Source organism: Lontra canadensis, unplaced genomic scaffold (genome assembly GCF_010015895.1).
Source record: "Lontra canadensis isolate GAN:19392208 unplaced genomic scaffold, GSC_riverotter_1.0 scaffold139, whole genome shotgun sequence".
Taxonomy (NCBI): domain Eukaryota; kingdom Metazoa; phylum Chordata; class Mammalia; order Carnivora; family Mustelidae; genus Lontra; species Lontra canadensis.
Genome location: NW_022631133.1, coordinates 2297465 through 2319127, shown reverse-complemented (window position 1 = coordinate 2319127; position 21663 = coordinate 2297465). Strand labels below are relative to the sequence as shown.

The 21663-nt window shown below is 35.7% G+C and overlaps 1 protein-coding gene across 1 annotated transcript in view; it reads left to right on the top strand.

Annotated features, from left to right (window-relative positions):
* Nucleotides 1–21663, top strand: part of SGCZ (sarcoglycan zeta) — a 1078905-nt gene that overhangs the window by 127365 nt on the left and 929877 nt on the right. The gene's annotated exons all lie outside the window — the stretch shown is intronic.

The window sequence follows — 21663 nt, the reverse complement described above, 5'->3', positions numbered from 1 at the left end:
ATTCACAGACCTGTACCCCTGGGGAAAAAAATATATGTTTATAAAAAATATAAAAAAATTAAAAAAAATGTTTATAATTTATTATGCTTCATATTTCTCTGTGAGGAGATAAGGTATGATTTTCTAAAGGCTCCTGGGGCCTGTGTTTCATAGATAGGGAGGTCACATGTCACAATTTGCCTGGGACTGTCCTGGCTAGTGCCCATGGTCCCCCCGCAGCTGTTAATAGAGCCTCTTTTTAATCTCAAAAATGTCCCAGTTTAGAAGATAAATTATGTGGTCCCTCTATTCATAGACCATCGGAAACCAAAGGAGCTGTTTCTTGTGTGCATTAGATAAGGCACACTTTGGTTTTTCTCATTCCAGCTAGGGCCCTGCTGGTGAGTCAACAGTGCTGGAAGATAGCACAGAGGCTTTTCTGTGTCTTGTGGCGTATCTTGAGACACTTATGATTGGTTCAAAAATATGGAATTGCTCACTTTTATGAACCAGTTCACCAGTATGAGAATTAGTTGACAAAGTAAATTGCTTCTTGAAAAGGCTTGATCCTTGTTAAACATCAGTCTGATTTAGGGAAGAGTAAAACTCTCAGCTGAGTTTTCCTGGGAACATAAAATTGTTGAATTTGCAGAAATAAAGACACAGTTGGTTTGGTTTATCAACTCTTCAATTACAATTATTGAAAATCACGAAGTTTTGAAACTATGAGCTGTGACTGCATTTACCCTGCTTTTGCCTACTGCTTGCTTCTATCCAACAAGTTCGCACAAAAAAACATTATTGATTTGACAACGAGGGGAGTTTCTCGGATGAATGAATTAAGCTTGGTCACAGAAAACATTTGGGAGAGTATGCAGAGTGCACACTTCTTTTCCAGAAGTCGGCAGTCCGCAGATTTCTTTGGGGGGTTCCAATTTCATTTTAATTTAAAGGCAAACTCCGCTGCATTCGCTAGGACTTCAGCAAATGATAGGGGGTCATTCATCGGTATGAAGAAAGTATAAAAGTGGAAAATCTAGTAAGGGACTGAAACGAATAGGCCTAATGTTAGTCATATAATTAAGATGCTTTTTCAAAACCTATTTATGATAGAGGTATTGTAACTTTCCTAACTTCACAGTATGGAGCTCATTGGTTTGGGGTAACATGAAGGTGCTATTGGCTCATCCCATGCCCCTCTTCATCTTGTTCACAGTGTTCCCATCGTACTGACATCTCCTCGGTCCTGGAATATGCTAGTCTCTTAACAACTTGGGACTTTTGTATTGCTATTCTTGAATTGAGAAGTGCTTCCCACAATGATAGCTCCTTTTCTGCCATTGAATTCCTATCTCAAATGTCTCCTCAGAAACTATTCGATCTAAATGAGTTACCCTATCATTGTCTATCCCATTCTCCTACTTTGTTTTAGGCACGGGACTCTATAATAGCTTTATCTTTTAATTTATGTAGTTTCTGCCCCCTCCCCCAGCAGGTAAGGATCACAGAAACAAAGCTCTTGCTTATCTTGGATATGCTGTGTCCCCTGGGCCCATAAAAGAACCTGGCATGCAGAATCTACTCAAATATTTATGAGAACATTGTATTGCTATATTTCTGCAGTTGACACTCATGTAAAGTTATTGAGCACACATATAGATTGTTTAATGACAGAATATTGTGTAGATTGTTAGAACTTCTTGTCTCAATTTCATAATTTAAATTATGCCTGACACCTCAAGTCATCACAAATCAATTAACCTTGAGGGCAAAATAATACAATAAAACACAGCTTTTCACTTTGAGGCATAATAAACAAGTGCTAATGTTCTAACATTTTTACGTGAAGAGATAAACAATCCACTCTTTAAACCAAATACAAAATTGGGAAATTTTGTACCTCAATTCACACAATATATGCTTGTTTTTCCTAAACGAATCTTACTCATGTTGACATAAATGGGGGGGTGTCCTTGAAACACTTTCCTCAGCAATTCTTGCGCTGATTATACTGCAAAAATATTAGCAATGAAGGAAGCACATGATTACCATGGCAGAAAATATGAAGAGTAATTTTTAATCTATTTATCAAGATACTCCTGTGTTGAATTTGGATAATTCAGCCTCAGTTCCTGAAGAGAAATTTGAGCTGCTCAGAGGAGTTGGTAGAGTGTCTAATAACTGTGTAAATTTGTGATCTTCTGTGAGAGTCAACCAGGCATTTGGCTTCTCTGTTCTTAAAATCTATCCAGACATTCTTTATCATGTTACCTATACAGAAGAAAACCCAACATTACCTTTTTAATTGAGAAAGTTATTCACTGGTTCATTGTTTTTGCTGAGGCTGATGAACTAATAAGAAGCAGAGCCAGAGTTGAACTCTGTGTGTTTTTATAGTAATGGCCAACAACCTCAGAAAAATTCTGACAGCACCGTGGGAATGTGATACTATGAGCACACATTTGTCATATGTGGCCAACAGAAATCTACAAAGAATTTTCAAATGACATTCTGCATATCCCAGCTTTTGTCAGGTGCACATCTGCTCTCTTGTTAGCCGTATTATCGAATAGCTTTAAACAGGTCTGATTTAAATATTTGAATGCTTTTCCATTCTTGAGAAGCCCTGGTAACACATGTGATAATGATTTCAATTCTTTTTTTTTATTATTTCAATTCTTTTCTATCAGGATGAATTTTACAGAGCTTGATCAGTATATAATAGAGAGATATTAAAAAAGGGTTTTCCTGGTTCTTTTGAAATGTAAAATTTTCAAAGTTATATTACAAAAATCACCAAGGAGATTTTTGCAATTGGCTAGTTTCTTTTACATCTTAGATATCCAGATGTTAACATACAAAGCAGCTTTTTAAGAATTTATTTCCTTTCTCTGAGTACAGAGCAATGAATATTCATTTAATATACGTAAATTAGAATTATTCTCCCATCGCTTTTCTGATTTAATACTCAGGCTAGATTATTTTGTTAAGAAATTTCTTTCCCATTTCCAAATTATTGTAAACACAAAGTAAGCATTTTAAAATAGTTTCGTGGGTAGCAATAAATACACATTTACATGCAACTATTAAAAACTGAAACACAGGGACGCCTTGTGGCTCAGTTGGTTAAGCATCTGCCTTGGGCTCAAGTCATGATCCCAAGGTTTGAGTGTCACCTCAGGCTCCCAGCTCAGCAGGGAAACTGCTTCTCACTCTTCCTGGCACTTCCCTTGCTTGTGCTTACACTCTCTCTCTCGGACAAATAAATAAAATCTTTAAAAAAAAATTGAAACATAATGAGTTACCTTATCTAATATTAATTGTAGAGTTCTAAGGATTTATGATACTAATGAATCAGTATAATACCAATTCTAGAATTATGGCATGTTAGGATGAAAAGACAGTGGGCCTTAATGACTCAATGGCGCAGATCGTTAACCCAGAGCTTAGGGAAGTTGGAAGACTTGTCAGAAGTTACAGAGCTACAAGTCACAGAGTTTATTTCTGTGATCCTAAGACCAATGTTCTCACTGACCATATCATGTGCTTTTCACATAGATGTTCTTAAGGCAGTGTGTATAAGAGCCATGATTTAAAATTTAGAGTCCTCTTCATGAATTTTTACAATAATATCTATAGCAATTCATCTCAGACTTTAAAGGTGTGATAAGAATTAGAGAAGATGCATACTTAAAGATTTTTGAGTTCCATCTCCAACATGTCTGTGAGATGATTTGTGATAGAATAGGGATCTACATTTTTAACAAGGTTGTCCAGTAATTCTGATTTGATAAATATTTTGACTTATTTTAATCTTTACACTCAAGCACAAGGTGTATATGTGGAATGTAATCCAAAATAAATGTGGTAAAAGTATAGAATCTCTATGATGGCATGGGATGATTTAGTCTTTCAGAATGATCAGGATTTCTACAGATATAGTAAATGTAAGGTATTGAAGAAAATACAACTTTTTTTCTAAGATTCAGTAGGAGTTTTATTTAATTGAATTAACTCAGTCAAAAGTTTGTTGATAGCATATGCTCAGCCACCATCCGTTCTAGTCAAAATAGGTAAAGAAAAAAGGGTCTATGTGAGAAGAATGATTACTCTATCAGTTCAAATACATCTATAGTAATAAATCAAAACATTTATTTTAATATGAAAACAGATGATCAAATGACTCCATTTTCTATTCTAAATATGTATATAATTGTCAATCAAAAAGATGACACAAAATTAATGTGCAGAATCAAAGTAATCAGCCTTAATTGTTCAAGGAAAAATTCAGGTCACCTATCAACCTAGATGAAGAAAGATGTCCAGATTTTATTTTGGCTATTTAGCATTTCCCGTGTTAATTTGCTATTTTAATTTTCCAGCCTCCTAAATTAACTATTCAACCTTTCACTATTCAGATTTCCAAACACCTGTTTGGCATGAAGACAAAAAGGGTAAGAAGAGATGGTGATTGTGAGATTAGTCCCAAACCAGCCCTTTTATCGACCCATAAGTCATTAACCATCTGTTTGTTTCCTGTCAACCCCTGGCTGGATCTTCCTACCTCCCACCTGCTGGAGCTCTTGCAAAGTTCTAATTAATCAGTTTCTCTGGCTCTTAATCTTCCACTTAATTCCTAAAATGAGGACATAGCTTTTCCTTTCAGAGATATGCTTAAGTTTGAATTGTACTTCTGGAGATGGGAGACCTTTGATTTGGATCTAATACTGTTTGTGTACTGTCCCCAATGAGCTGTCTCTTCAGAAGTAACGTGTTTCTAGTGTTTTCTGAGCTTCCACTCAGTAATGTCACCATATATTAACATGATGCTCAAATATAGAAAAATGCATAGATACTGGCCTTGCAAACTATATTCAAGGGTGTGTAAGTCAGACCTCAAGTACTAATTGTATTTTATTTTTAAGATTTTTATTTATTTGGAGAGAGAGAGAATGAATGGGGGGAGAGGCAGAGGGAGAGGGAGAAGCAGACTCTCCACGTAGAGCTCAATCTTAGAACCCTGAGATCATGACATAAGCTGAAATCAAGGGCCAGCCACTTAACCAACTAAGTCACCCAGGTTCCCCAAGCTTCAAGTACTAATTATAAAGACGAAGCAGTATGGTTTAACAAAACTATATGGCATTTTTTGTTTGCAGTGACTGTATTTCTGATAACTGTTGAACTAGACCTTGGGGTTGTCATGTAAGTAAATGGCAAATAATGATTGAGTATATTTATTTCTTAGAGATATTATGACCCTTGTCTGCAAACATTAAAATTCAAACATTTTTTCCTCTGAGAAACAAATTTTAATGCACTCTGTAGCTAAAAATTTGGTGAAGAACATGTCAACTAATTACATAGAACAAGTCTATGTTAGAAGTTTCAAACACTTTTGCTACTTTGATTAGGCCACAGATTTTGAAATTAAATGGTCTGACAACTGTATAATCTCACACAGTGTATATCTGACCCAAATTTTGTGGAATAATGCCTACATACTAAATTGTTTGTTCTTTTCTCATTCATCCTTCTCTGAACACATTATTAACTCACTCAGCAATAACTTCATCCATAAATTAAAATTGCATTATTACATTTTGACAGCTATATTGATAAAATATGATCCACAACAATAGCTAAGATTTATTGAATGCTCAATGTGCTCACGGCACTGGTGTAAGTACTTTCTGTTCATGTTCTCATTCCCCGCTATACACTTAGGAGATGAGGGCTTTGATTGTAAAACCATGACACACAGAGGTTAAGTAACTCATTCAAGATCAAACAGGTAAGAAATGGCCAACCTCAGTTTGTGAATGGCCTGGAGACAGGTGTCTTGATTGTGTACATTTTGCTTCTCAATTTTGAATATAAACTTGATGAAAGTTAGGTTTCCATCCAGATTACTTACATGAAGAGCTTACTGTACTGTGAAAATAAGTTTTGGGGAAGTCCCAAAAGAAGGCAGAAGAGAAACACCTACACCCCAGCTCAGGCTTTGCATGTCTAAGAGGTGGTGTTGTAAGAAATTTACATTAATTTAAATTCAGGAAGTGCTTTAATTGTCCAAGTCCCAGTAAGGCAGGAGAAATGTTGAAATTAGTATCATGCTCTTTGGACATGCCAAAATCTACTCATTTTTAGTCAACTGAAAAAGGCAATAGAGAAATCAAAAAAATGAATACTAACTAGTCAGTTTGTTCTATGAGTTTTGTATTAAATTATTAAACTGAAATCTATCCAGATTAGTCATGTATAATTGTTTGTAAAATTAGATGAAATGATTACATTATAAAACTATGGCAATTACCCAACTTTTTTTTTTTTTTACCCAACATTTTAATGTCAAATGTTCAATAGGTTGAAGACATTGGTTTCCACCATTAGTAGAAATAAAATGTATTGCAATGAATATCTTATATGCAAATAAGTTTAGACAAAGGGTGATATTTCTGTTATGACAATTAGGGGTTTATGACTATTGTGAAGTTCTAAGCAGAGAGAAATTTAAAACACTGGTTCACCCTTGTCTATAATTTCCAGAAGGAAAGCTCAGAGTAAACTAGTAGGTTCTTGCCGTCGTGGTGCAAATCCATGAGAACTGGGCCTATTTTTCTGATTGTTTCCTGGAGGACAGCGTGTGTTATATGGTACATTGATGGTTTAGGGAATGGCACCTGGAAAGGATGACATCTGTGCTTCATGGCACGTGAGTCAAAGAAGCTTAACGAGAGCAAGGAGGAAAGATGTGCCACCAGCAAGACACAGCCATGTTCTCACCTGCGGTTTATTCCGCTTTAGAAAGAAGAGCTCGTATTTTCCCTAGTTTTAGATCTCAAATGTCCAGTTCATGAAGGCACTGTTCATTGTCTCTAACATTCTAGGCTCTGCAGCTTTCTCAAATAATTAATATCTTTATATATGTAGAAAAAATGCATTCCTATTATTATGCTTTTTTGGGAAAAGTTGAGGCTAAGTTATTTTTATAGTGGACAAATAGAGTGAAATTTTCTGAACAAGTTAGACAAATTCATTATTACTTTAAAAATATTTTTTAATATAACTGTCCAGCAGTAAAGTAATTGTCTGGTTCTTTTGAAGGTCAGATTTTCATGCAATAGGTGAACAATCATAGACTGAAGAGATAGCACAACTCTCCGCTCCAACACTTACTGCGTATGTGAATTTAGTCATTCCTAAACATGGTTGCCTATGGAAGACATGGGTGAGAGATAATACAAACACCAACTTACATAAAGTATTACGTGGATGCTCAGCAAATGGTAGTGTACTTTCAGATTCTTTTTCTTTTCAGTGAGATTGGTGATTCGATACATACTTCCAGTGCTGCTGCCTTCACACCAGGGGATGGCAGAGAAATGACATTATGAGACATGCCAGGATGATGCCAACTGCATCATAACCTTTTAGTTGAATGTCATAAATATAAATAAAAACAAAGCTTCATTTTAATTTACATGGTAATTAGTAAGAAAGCTAGGTTGATAAATGCATTCTGTGCATTCTATTTTCTCAGTTGAATGTTGCGATATGGACACTAGCTTGTTTGCAGCAAATGACTTACTACTCTCAGTAAATGTAAGGGTTTCAACCTTTTTCTTTAGTTTTTGTTTTTCTCTCTAAGCTTTTGAAGCTTTCATATGCTAACACTAAGTTAGCTGAACCCATATAAAAAGGAAGACTTACATTAATGCATAAATAATTATAGTATCTGAAATTAAAATCAATCTCCTTAAATAAACACTGCCAACTTTTCTGGCAAGTTATTTAGCATACCCACGTGTATAAGATCTATTCCAAATGACAATTCACTGATCACAACGGTATCTGAAAATATTTTGAAATCAATTGACTTGTCTATTGACAGAAATGCAATAAGGTACTGGAATTCTGGCGTGTGCCAAAAACAATACAGGGAGTAAAACCAGTCTTTGAGTTGTTGAGAATCTGTCTCATTTCTGCCTTTGCAGCAAGGATGTTACTAATGATATCACGTGTTGATGTCCCATCATGCATGTGAGGTTGTGCCGTGAAACATACAGGAAAGATTGCACAATTTTAGGATATCTACTCCATTAGCTGGAAAAGCCTCAGAACCTCTTAGTATACATAGTAGGTTCTGGTTCTAGGTTTACTACATCCAGCAGAATATTATAAGTTAATAATTTTGGAGCACTTTGTGCTGAATACTTTTGATCTGTAGAATAGTTCTAGAAAGTGAGTTTTATTATTCTCATTTACAGATGGGGAAGCAAGTACAGAGAGGTTAAGTGATTCACTCAATTTTGTGGTCATAGCAGAAACCTTAGTACAAATAGGAACTAAACCCCGTATGTGAGTACAAATCTCATGTCCTTCTATATCGTGTTGTCTTCTGATAAGGTAAGCTAATTAATCATTTCACCAAAATTTGCCCTCAGACAATAAAATAGATGCCTTCTTACTAGGAAATACACAAGGTAAGATATTCAGAAATTCACTGACATAGTTGAAATCTCCCTTGACTAAACTTTCCATCTGGCTGGAAAAAATTGGTCAAGGTTACTCAAGGAGGAAAATATAGAGGAGAAAACAATTTTTTTCCCCCCGGTGAGTGAAAAGAATCCTTGTATTTGAAAATATTGAAGGACCACAAAGCTAGTTGAGAAATAAGTAAAGATTTGTGGGAAGGATGTCCTGGAAAAAAACAATTATTTGCACTGTCAAAGAAAAGATGAAGCAAGGATTAATCTAACTAAGTCTACAGTACATTTATTCAAACACTAAGTATTTTCCACTTGGTGTTGAACTTATGATGCTGCAGAAACATCTGTCTTAGAGATGACTGGACTAAGGAACATGAGTGGTCTTTTCCAAACCTAAGACTGGATGTATCTTTAGCAGCCACTGTGTATTTTTAGGATAATGGAAAATATTTTCTTCATTCCTAAACACAGAGATTTTAGGAAACATTGGTATATAATTCAAATATTGTTGCATTAAGATACTTTCATGTTCCCCTAGGATTTTAATGTTTCATTTGAACGTGTGCTTTTATAGTTTTAAATAGAAGAGGTATTATTTTTTTTGAAGAATGCTTATTAAATTTAGATTTTATTATCCAACATCCATGGAAACTAATTACATTTCACAAAATCACCAGGTTCTAAATCAAGAAACACACACACACACACACACACACAAACACACACACAGGCATATAAACATACACTGTTTCTTCTTAGCCACAGAAGAATAAAGTCTCGTTCTAGGACTTCAAATAAATGGAAGGTCAAAAACTCACACTTTGGGCCATTTGTGGGTTCTAAACTGAGTGGGAAGGTAGATGAGGCTGATGGGGGAGAGACACCCACAAGAGCATGCAACCAAGAGAGCCAGAGACTGACACTGACAGATTGGTGTCTGTGACTGTGACTGATTGACACAGTCTGTGACTGTGACTGATTGACACAAGAGAGGGTGTTGACTTGTTCCCTAAATGTGGAGATAAATGTCAGAAGAACGGGTTAATCGTAACTAGAGGAGATTTGTGGTCAGGAGTGAGAAAAAGAGTAGTAAAGGTGGTGCCTTGGATAGCAGTGAGACCTGAAGCATTATAAAATGTTCCTGAGGGCTCAAGCTGTTCTGGAACTAATTTGTAAAATGGGATTATGTGTCAGGTGTTATCTTCTTGCCATGGGCAAGGTATCAGGTTACTTAAAAGTGCTGGGTTAAAAGGAGCACCAACACCTGCCACATTCCAGGTCCTTCCATTTTAGTGAAATTGATAATGCCACTCCCTAGGAATTCAGACCTCTTTGGTTCGGAACTGAAAACAAATCTTTTTTTTTTTTTTTAATTTTAATTTTTCTAATAAATGGAGCCATCATGCATTTGTAGTCTTGCATTTCCACAGCCTATCTAATGGTCCCCATGTCACCTTTACTGATCATTACCCCTTTTCTAAATCAAAGATCACTTATCATTTTAGCTTCAAGGCATTATACATAATGAAAAGAAGTACAAGTAGGATTTATATCTTCAAGGATCTCAAGATTGAAGCGAGAATACAATTGAAGGACATAAAAATTAAATAGTCACAGGTGGAATTTATATTGGAGTGAAACAAACATGGGTCAAATACTGGCCCCACCACATTTTTGCTGTTTACATTTATTTAAATTACTTAACCTTCCGAAGCCCTGCTTCCTTCATCAAAACTAGGATAACTGATTGTATAGATCTCCTGGGGTTATTTTCAGGACAAGATTGGATAATATGCATCTATCAAATTACTTGGTCACTTGACATATAGTAGATTAAGCACATAATCATAATTCTCATCACTGAATTATACTGACCATTGCTAATGGAGCTAAGAAAGAGGAGATATATTGGGGATGGGTTTATAAGATAAGGTTTTATTTAAAAAAAAAAAAGCCTTCAGTGTGAAACTCACATTACATTAGAGATTAGGTAAAACTCACATTATATTAGAGATTAATAACCAAAAGTGCATTACATTAGACATCAGGATGTACTAAGATCCTGATTTCTTTGGTAAATCTTCTAGTGTTACCAGTTTTGTTGCTTTAAACAACTTATTTAATGTCTCCACATATTTATTTTGCTCATCTGAATAAGCAATGACATGCAATCAATAATCTTTGGAGCACCTTATAATTTATAGCAAACATAAAATGATTAATATGTCAATGTAGGCCGGGCTTCTTTATTGTCCGAAAAGCATCGTAGACATGCTCATCCAAAAAAGATTTGGGTGATGTCTATAAAGAACATAGATCAGTGACGTTGGACACTATTGATGTAAAGAATATTAATGACCATGTACCAACTAGAGTTCTAATTCTTCTTGAAAACAGACTTGCTTATTGGGAGATTGGCCATAGTGCCAGACAATCACATCTTTAAAAATTTCAAATGACAGGGTATTTTCAATTATGTTCCCATGGCCATGAGAATATTTTGTGATTACTGCACTGATTATTTTTGTAAGATAATCACCGAATATAAATATATATTAATTTAAAAGCCAAGGACCATGAAATATAAGAAAGAATTTAACTCTTAAAAAAGTTCATTTCTCAGGGCGCCTGGGTGACTCAGTCCGTTAAATATCTGTCTCTTGTTTTCAGCTCAGGTCGTGGTCTCATGAGATCAAACTCCAAGTTGGGCTCGGGGCTCAGTGGAGAGTCTGCTTAAAGTTTCTCCCTCTCTGCCCCTTCCCTCACTCTCCCTTTCTCTCTCTCTCTCAAATAAATAAATAAAGCTTTAAAAAATTCATTTCTCATAGGGATAAATGTCAAGGTTATCATGGATTTAATGAAATAATAAATCCACTTATTAATGAGAAGCATTCTTTTTGTTCTTTATTTTTTATTGAAGTATAATTAGCATACAGTGTTATATTAGTTTCAGATGTACAGTATAATGATTTAGCTATTCTATACATTACTCAGTCCTTATCAAGATAAGTCTGCTCTTAAACTACTTCACCTATTTTACTCACCAACTCCTCCCCTCTGGCAACAACCTGTTCCTTCTCTATATCTAAGAGTCTTTTTTTGTTTGTTTGTTTCTTAATTCCACAGGAGTAATGGTTTATATGGTATTGTTCTTTCTTGGACTGACTTATTTTTTTTTAAGATTTTATTTATTTGTGAGAGAGAGCACAAGCAGGGGGAGCAGCAGGGACTCGAGCCCAGCACTCTGGGATCATGACCCACATCAAAAGCAGACACTTAACCAACTGTGCCACCCAGGCATTCCAAGGACTCACTTACTTTATTTGGCATTATACCACCTAGGCAGAGTAATATTCCATTGTGTATATATACCACATCTTCTTTATCTATTCATCTATTGATGAGCGCTTGGGTCAATTCCATATATTGGCTATTGTAAATAATACTGTAATAAATATAAGGGAACATATATCTTTTCGAATTAATGTTTTTGTTTTCTTGGTAAATACCCAGCCATGAAATTACTGGATCATATGGTAAGTCTATTTTCAACTTTTTGAGGAACCTCTATGCTGTTTTCCATAGTACATGCACCAATTTTCTCCCCGCCGCCCACAGTGCATGAGGGTTCCTTTTTCTCCACATCCTTGTCAACAGCTATTATTTCTTGTCTTTTTAATTGTAGCTATTCTGACAGGTGTGAGACGATATCTCATTGTGCTTTTGATTTGCATTTCCCTGATGATGAGTGATGTTGGGCATCTTTTCATGTGTCTGTTGGCCATTTGTATGTCTTCTTTGGAAAAAGGTCTGTTCAGAGCCTCTGTCCATTTTTAGTCAGATTATTTTGTTGTTGTTGTTGTTGTTGTTTGTTTGTTTTGAGTTAAGTAAGTACTTTATATATTTTGGATATTAACCGCTTGTCAGATATATCATTTGTAACATTCAGTACCATTTGTTGATGGTACTTTTTGCTGTGCAAAAGTTTCTTATTTTGGTGTAGTCCCAGTTGTTTATTTTTGTTTTTGTTTCCCTTGGCTGAGGAGAGGTATGTCTAGAAAAACACTTCTATAACCAATATCAAAGAAGTTAAGTCTTATGTTTTATTCTAGGAGTTTTATGGCTTCAGGTCTCATGTTTAGGTCTTTAATCTATTTTGAGTGTATTTTTGTATATGATACGAGGAAGTGGTCCACTTTCAGTCTTTTGCATGTATCTGTCTGGTTTTTCCCGCACCATTTGAAGAGATTGGCTTTTCCTTATTGTGTATTTTTGCCTTCTTTGTTGTATGTTAATTGACCATATAAGCATGGGTTTATTTCTGGGCTTTCTTTTCTGTTCCACTGATCTATGTGTCTTTTTTTGTGCCAGAACCATCCTGTTTTGATTAGGATAGCTTTGTAGTGTGTCTTGAAATCTGGGGTTGTGACGCTTTAAGCTTTTTTGTTGTTCTTCAAGGTTGCTTTGTCCTTTTGGGGTCTTTGTGGTTCCATAAAAATTTTAGTATTTAGTCTAGTTCTATGAAAAAAATGTTGATATTCTGACAGGGATTGCATTAAATCTGTAGATTGCTTTGGGCTGTTTGGAAACTTTAACATTCTTGGTTCTGCCAATCCATGAGCATGAAATATTTTTTCTGTTTGTTCATGGTGTCTCCAGTTTCTTTCCTAGTGTCTTATAGTTTTCACAGTAGAGTCATTTTATACTTCTCGTTAAGTTTATTCTAAGGTATTTTATTCTTTTTGGCGCAATTGTAAATGAAACTGTTTTCTTAATTTCTCCGGTACTTCATTATTAGTGTATAGAAATGCAACTGATTCCTGTATATTAATTTTATATCCTGAGACTTACCTGAATTAACTTAATAGTTCTCATAGAACAGTTTATTTCAGAAAATCATGTTATAAAGACCATTTTAGTAGAATTGGAAAATATAAAAAAAATAAAATAAAAAATAAAAGAACTTTTTTTTTAAAGATTTTATTTATTTATTTGACAGACAGAGATCACAAGTAGGCAGAGAGGCAGGCAGAGAAAGAGAGGAGGAAGCAGACTCCCTGCTGAGCAGAGAGCCCAATGCGGGGCTCCATCCCAGGACCCTGGGACCATGGCCCGAGCCGAAGGCAGAGGCTTTAACCCACTGAACCACCCAGGCGCCCTGTAAAAGAACATTTTAATATGCTAGATAATTTACCTGTTTTGTTTTGTTTTGTTTTGTTTTTTTGGTGAGAGAAGTTTAGGTTATATGAATTATACATGTACAATTAGTAGCATGCATTTCTAAGAAGAGATATCAGTTATATATGCTGATTCTCCAGTAATTACAAGGCTTGTCATTTTATTTAGCTTTGATAGCAAGTGGGGAAATTTACTCATTCATAATTGACCAAAGAAAGATGGGATGTTGACATGAATGTTTATAATCTGTAGTTTCTTTGTTTTTATGGTACAACTCCAGTTTTCTCTGGACATCTTTGTAATTCAGTTTGTATTATTTTGTTTATGTTAAGATCTGTCTATCTACTTGAAGAGTAGATCTTTCATCTGAATGTGACTACTAGTTCGTAAGTTACAGATATAAAGAAGCATTCCTGATCTCAAATAGAAATTTGTCTGTTGAAATAAATAGAATGAATATACAAATAAAATAAATCCAACTGTGAGATCTAGTGCTTTGATCTGCAGTTTAGAGGGGAAAAAACACCAGGAAGTTAAGTACTGGCTGAATAAACCTTTTGTACATAAAGATCTTCAAAGTCAATCTTTCTGAGTAAGGTCATTTTTAGAAATGACAAGAAGTCAACTGAACAATATGAAAGGATTGTTGCTTTATTCAATTAGAGTCCCATTAATGGTTCTTTAAGTCATATTGACTTGATAAGAAGGTGGAAAGAGAAACAACCCCAAAGTAACAAAGGACCTCTCAGGGGTAATAGACAAAAATTGTCCACAAATAAGTATTGAAACGTCATTCTTACTTCCAGGTCACTTGGCAATGACTTTGCATTGGACATTCGCATATTCTATGCCATATGTCCCATTTTACAAGAATAAAGATAGATATCTCACTCTTGCTGATTTTCACATGGATATAGTAATTTCTATAAATCACTTAGTGTTTTGGAAATTACTTCCCACATCCCTCCTGTCACTACCCTGACCCCATCTTCCTCTGCCTCTCTCCTGTTTTCTCTCTGTGTGGGTGTGTTATCTGTTAACTAGCCAAGATGTGTTTATTAACTACTTAATATAGACTAAACACCATGTGGTAGAGGGGGTGAGTGGGTCTTGGGGATTCAGAAGAAGTCAAGCTAAACCACTTTGTGTCTATCAAATAATATAATACATGATACATGGCTCTTACCCTTAAGAAAATCACATTCTAGTTAAATATCAAGAGTAATAAAAGCAACAAACCTAAAGAACTATGCAAGATAGTATATTGCCTCAACCTATCAAGCAACTTTGATTTTTTTTTTTTTTTATTTCTCATCAGTTTCCCCTTCCTTCACTACAATCAGTTCCTTACAAATAATAGTCACATCCTGAGCTACTGAAGTCTAGGACTTCAACATACGAATTTTGTGGGGATGTAATTCAGTCTATAACACATACCATCAAGAGAAGGAGGACAGGACTCTGGGCTGGAAACTTTCCTGAGCTCTGTTTGACAGTGAATAGATGGTGGGACAAGTTTGAATGTAGAGTCCTTCCGTGAGCCAATATGGATGGAGGAGAATGACTAGGCATTGTGAATGGTATGATTGCTTCTAAGAAACCAGCTAGAAGAAAGTAAAGGCTACCAAACAAATTCATAGTGGAAATCAAATGTTACAAAATTTCATTGAAAATCAGGCTAGAGCATGGCCCAAAACTACCTCATTTCTTCTTTTCTCATGAATATCTTTTCCAGGACTCAAAGATGAGAAATAATTACAAGGAAACCATCATGGAATCTTTACAGAGATGCCACAAGAAAGTGGAAATTAGGAAAAGAACAAGAGAAACAAAAGGCAAATGAAAAAAAAAAATTCACTAGAGGACAGGCTAGAGAAGAATAGGACAAATTAAGAGTTCAAGAGGATTAGAAAGAATGTGCGAGAAATTTGAAATGCCCTTTGTTGTTATCTCTAAACAAAAAAATCAAAATAAGGAGGAGAAAACCTATGAACGATACAGTTGAAGAACTTTTTGTAGGAAAAAAAAGGGGGGTTCAGTCTGCAGAATGATGGACCAAACATATCCTCAAGAAATTAACAGAAAATAATTGTAGTTGAGGCATAGTTTAGTAAAATTACTAAATTCTAAAGATGAAACTATTTGCCTAAGCAGACATGTAAAATTCAAGTTCGCTGTAAGGCAGTAAAATTAATTTAGTTTTATAGTTACCCATGGCAACAATCAGGACTAAAAGAAAATGGAGTCTATGGAGTTCTTAAAAAACAATTTTTTAAAAAAATATCAGGTTTTGGAGCAAAGGAAGCAAAATGTCTATAAAGGCCGCAGATAAACATTTTTTGAACATGTAAGAAATCAATGAATATAGTTTCCATGGTCTTTGATGAAATCATGATGTTAAAATCCAGCCAATAATAAATTTGGTAAATACTGGCAGTGTGCATTGAATCCATTTAAATGAAGGATAAAAGACTAAAATAAGTGTGAGAATTATAGTTTTAAAACAGAATGTGAATGTTATAAGCCTTGACAATGTAAAAATTACATATATTTTAAAGGCTGAGCTTGGGAGGATGGAGGAGAAGAAAAGGTGAGAAATAGTACAAGGATGTGGGTTTCTAAAGCTGAGGGTGGAAAGATATAATTTAAAAGTCACAAATCAGATACTTAAATAATATACTTAATAGTATACTTAGTATACCTAAATAAAATAAATATAAATATTAAGAAAATAGTATTCTCAGTAAAATTGAGAGAGGAAGGAAAATATATTACTTATATTCTTGCTTATAGTAGAGAAACTACAGAAAAAAGATTAGGATATTATATAAAATTAGAGTTATATGTAACCATGAGAACCAAAGTACATCTAAATTATCAGAATAAATGCAAAGAAAGAAAAGAACATAGCTTGTGATGATAGAACTAAGATCAAACATATGTGTCACATCAATAAAGGTAGATAAATATAAATGGAACAAACATCCTATTAAAGCAAGTGACTCACCAATTGGATCAAGAGGTAAAAGCTAACATATACTATATACAGGCGGTGTCAGATCCTTCTGATGGCTTCGTGGGAGGTGCACTGGAAAGAGCCAAGCCTGCAAATGAGGAGACCAGTCATAAAGCTACAATTTCTCCATAGGGGAAATAATGGTGACTTGACCTGAAACAGTGAATTTAGGGAATCAAGAGGAATAGAATTTGCCATTGACTGGATGTGGTACTGGGAGAGGGAGTGTATTTCTGAGGTTTCTCATGGGATCACCATCAACCGAGACAGAGAATATTGGAGGGATAAGGTTTTTGAAGAGAAAGAAGGTCCACTTATATTGCATCTCTTGAGTTGGTTGGGTTTCTAGGACACCTAAGTAGATCCGCTGGTTACGTAGTCTACGTTAATCTAAATCTCAGTGGGCAGGGCTAGGAGAAAGATAATAGTTTGGAAGTTTTCCCAGTAGAAGGAGTAGAAGAAGGTTCTTTTCTCATATGTGAACTACATGTTAAGCACAAAAATGAAATTTAGAACTGATCCTGGAGTTTGGTCTAGAAGAAGGGCAATGCTATAATGGAGACGGCAAATGGGAGGGAAAAGCAATCCCATTTTTCCTCCTCATATAGAATATTGAGTTTCTTTGATTGCCATATCTTGTGACATATGTTGATTTTCTTTAATATGCTAATAAGTTAAGGATTTTCTAATGCTTATGATAATCTAATTCTCACAGTAAGATCTTATTTCTATTATTATACAGTGGAAAATCTGCCAAGCACAGCACTTCAAATTATAGCAATAACTGTTGTAAATACATGGAACGCACTTGTGTTCTACTGCATGGGTTTCTTTAATGTTAATAGCTCATTTTCTCTAATTTATTTCTTGTCATATTCATATTTCGAAATGATTTTGTAATGATTCTTAACACTGAAGCCATTGTCATGCCTATTAATGATACAATCAAGTTAAGTCAAGTATATCCTCAGTACTCCAACTGAATTTCTCACTTTTTCCTATTATGTGTGACAAAAAAAATTCCATTTCATTACAACAGTGAGTCTCTATAAGGAACATTCCATACAAGTAATTTTAGCATTTCCAGTTGTTAAAATCACTTTGCTTTTGGCTTCATGACTTAAAATGCTACCCAAAGCACGCTGTAATTATGTAGAAATGCATGACTTGTCAAATATCATAGATTTTAAACTCCCAATCAATTGAAATGAAGCACATTCCATGAAAGTCTTTGCCAAAATGATGTTCCTTATTGAGAGGTGGCACTCTAAGGAAAGATTCATTTTTTTCCCCTTTTAGACAGAAGAAGAGAAAACCGTAGTGAAAAAGGGGATGCAAGGTGGGCAGGCATGGAAAAGAGGGGGCTGGACCTTGCAGAGAGGGGCAGAGAGACATGTATTTGACTGCCTCCTTGTGCTTAAGTCCCTTCAGGAGTAGAGGAAAACACACAGACCTGGCACAACTTCTTCTCCTGGGTTAGGACTACAGTGGTGAGGGGGGCAGGAGGAGACAAAGGGCGGCCAACATCCTAGAGAACAGCTATAATGCAGCAAATAATAAAGGTTAGGGAACTAAAATTAATAGTTTATTTCATTGCTAAAAGGACAGGAATTGAAGACATGTTTACACTGAAGTGGGATTATGTGAGAAAAGTGATTTCTGAGTGTTGCTTGGGAACTTGGTAGAGCTCCGCTTCCTTGTCTTCCTTTTTCCTTACTGCCTTTGCCCTAAACTGTACGTCTTCTGCTGCAATCAGTCTTCTCTCCCTCCCCCTCCTGACACCCCTCTTCTTCTCCATGTCTTTCTCCTTGCACATGCCCACTGGCCTTCGCAATCAGCCATATTACCTCTAATAGATACACTTTTCTCCTCTCTTCTTATAATCAGCCCTTCTCCAAAACTCTTGAAAATTTTCAGAGAAAAGCCAAAAATATAAAAACTCACAAAATACCCAAATATATTTAAATGTGTTTAAGTTCCCTTCATTTTACACGTAGCAGGGGGAAAGAGTTCCCATTATATCTGCGGGCTTCATCTTTTAAGTGTCTATTTGAAGTCATGATATTACAGCAAAGAGAGCCGGATCTTTTAATTTGATCCGTGTACAGTATCAGTTTCCTGAGAAGTCAATACTTAGTAAATTCATAAGATGCTGATTTTGGGGGGTGAGGGCATGGTGTATGTCACATGATTTTTATTTATATCAGTGATTCACTGGAGCTTAAATTGCTTTTGAACAAAATTGAGAGGCAGGCACTTTTTTTTTCTTTGAGTGAGTTAGACTTTGCAGCAGGAAAATATTGTCTCAAAATGCCAATATGTGCAAAAAATTAGAAGCATTTGTCTATTTTTCACATAATACCAAAGTCATTTTGTGTAATTGCTCCTTTGAATGTAAGTAGTTTATGATAGTGCCTGGAGTAAAAGAGGGGTAACTGATGTGTCAGTCTTCAGGGTAGAGTTGTAGTCTGGGCTATGCCACTCACCAGCTCTGTGCCTTCCACCACCTCACTCAAAATCCCTGCTTCAGCTTTCTCATTTGCAGAAAATGGAATTCTCTGTGCTAGGACTGTAATGCCCCTTTTAGCTCTATACCATCATGTTCCTTTATGAAAGATACTTTAAAGGTTTTCATCATACTCATTTCCTTCCTAGAGTTCAGTATGCTTTTAAAAGGAAATGACCCCATAAAATGTCAGGGCAGTTTAAAAATGAATGCCATCTTGGAATTTAAAGATGTCTAAATTATTTAGATACACTCTAAGTCTGGAAAGTGCATTTCTTAGTCCGGAAGCACCTATCCCTAGAGTAGGAATGATATTCCATATTTTTGTCTGGACACCATGTATTGTAACTGTTTATATTTTCTAGAATGAATATAAAAAAACGATATCTTTGCATAGCTTGAACTCTGAAGACAAGAGAGATCTAAAAAAAGACATTGATTTACATACTGTATTGTGAAATTTAAACTTACAGTAGCTGAACCAAAACTATAGTATCATTCAGTATAGTTTTTTTTTGTTTGTTTTTTTAAGATTTTATTTATTTAATTTACAGAGAGAGAGAGAGAGAGAGAGAGAATGAGATCACAAGTAGGCAGAGAGGCAGGCAGAGAGAGAGGGGGAAGCAGGCTCCCCGCCGAGCAAAGAGCCCAAGGCGGGGCTCGATCCCAGAACCCTGAGATCATGACCCGAGCTGAAGGCAGAGGCTTAACCCACTGAGCCACCCAGGTGCCCCTCATTCAGTATAGTTTTATTTAAGGCATGAGCTGTGATCGCTGGTGGGTTAGGTGTTAAGGGTACAGGGAAGAGGAAGAAGGAAGTTGCAGAGTCTAGCCAAAGAGACTGAGATGTCATGATAAAGGCTGTACAATTTTCTGTACAGATTCAGGGGTTGCACAGAGGATGGAGGTGATGTACCAGGCTGAGCTGTTACATGAGGTGGAGTCTTTGTTCAGTTAGGAAAGATGAAAAAGTATATTCCAGGAAGGCGAGAGGAGTAGGGCCAAAGGAAAGGTCATAGCAAGCAGAAGACACAGCATGGGCAAAGACCCAGCCCGATGTCAGAGTAGTATCGTCAGTTTGGAGAAATGCAGTAGTTTTCAATGGCTGGAGAATAAAAGGCAGAGAAAGCTTCAATGGCCAGAGAGGAGGAAAGCAAGCAACAAGAGGACACAAGACTAATACTTTGCATCCTATATTAGGGGCCTTAGGATTTGCTTTTATGCATCAAAAAAAAAAAAAAATGAAAGGAGAATGGGGGTAACCTTTAGAAATATTTTTAAAAATAGAACAAAGAGTAAGCAGGTGAAATGGAAATAAGAGACAGAGCTATGACTTGTGTATTATGGTTCTCCAGAGAAACAAACCAATATGGAAAAGATTTTAAAGAATTAACTCATGAGATTGTGGGGACTGGCTACTGTGAAATTTACAGAGCAATTTCCATAGGCTAGAAATCCAGGTAAGAGTAGACATCACAGTCTTGTGATTAACATCTGTAAGGCAGGTAGGCTGAAAACTTGGGCAGGGTTTCTATGTTGCTGTCTTGAGACCAGTTTCCTTCTTAGGAAACCTCCTCCTTTGTTCTTGAGGTCTTTGACTGATTGGCTGAGGTCCACCCACATTGTAGACGGTAATCTGCTTTACTCGAAGTCAACTGACTTAAATGTTAGTCACATCCAAAAATACCTTCATAGCAACAGCCGAACTTATGTTTGATCAAACAACTGAGCACCATAGGCTAGCCAGGTTGACATATAAAATTAAGCATGGCAAATTGTCATTTCCATTAATCTTGCATATTAATTGCATTGTGAATCATTACTCAGGATTGCAGATGGAGCAATTCATTCTTTCTCGCTTTCTCTTCCTCCTTTATATTAAGTCAGAAAAGGAAGTGAGGGTGGCACTAGAAAATGTGAAATGAAATTGTAGTCAGGCAATATTTTTACAGGTTGTTAATCTGCGGTTCTGAGGCTGGTCTGATTATTAACGCAGTGAAGGAGGTCACTTCTCTGAATGAAAAGCAACAACAAAAAATATGCAACCATGATACATGTTCACAGCTACTTTCCTCTGCTGTCTTGCTGGCTCAGCAGCACTGGCCCTTATTGTGTGTGATTTGTGCAGAAAGACCATGCTGGGTTGAGCTATGATCAATTTATATGACACTGAACATGTCTCTGCCCTTAAAATGAGTCTTTTCTATAGCAGCTTTTGACTGAATGCATGTAACTTTTAAAAGGCTCAAAAAATTACTCCCAACGTCAGAAATGCCACAGGTTTGTGGATACTCTTTGCAAGGCTAGGTGGGGGGCTCCTTCTGGAACATTGTGCTAAGAGCCATATGTTGCTCTCTAGAAATGTATTTTTCAATTGGGGCCAGATATGTTTATTAAATTATTTTATTAAATCTATTTCAATAAAATTAAGTTATTTTGGTAAAATTATTAGGTAAAATAATTTCTATGAAATTACTAAGCATATGAAATAT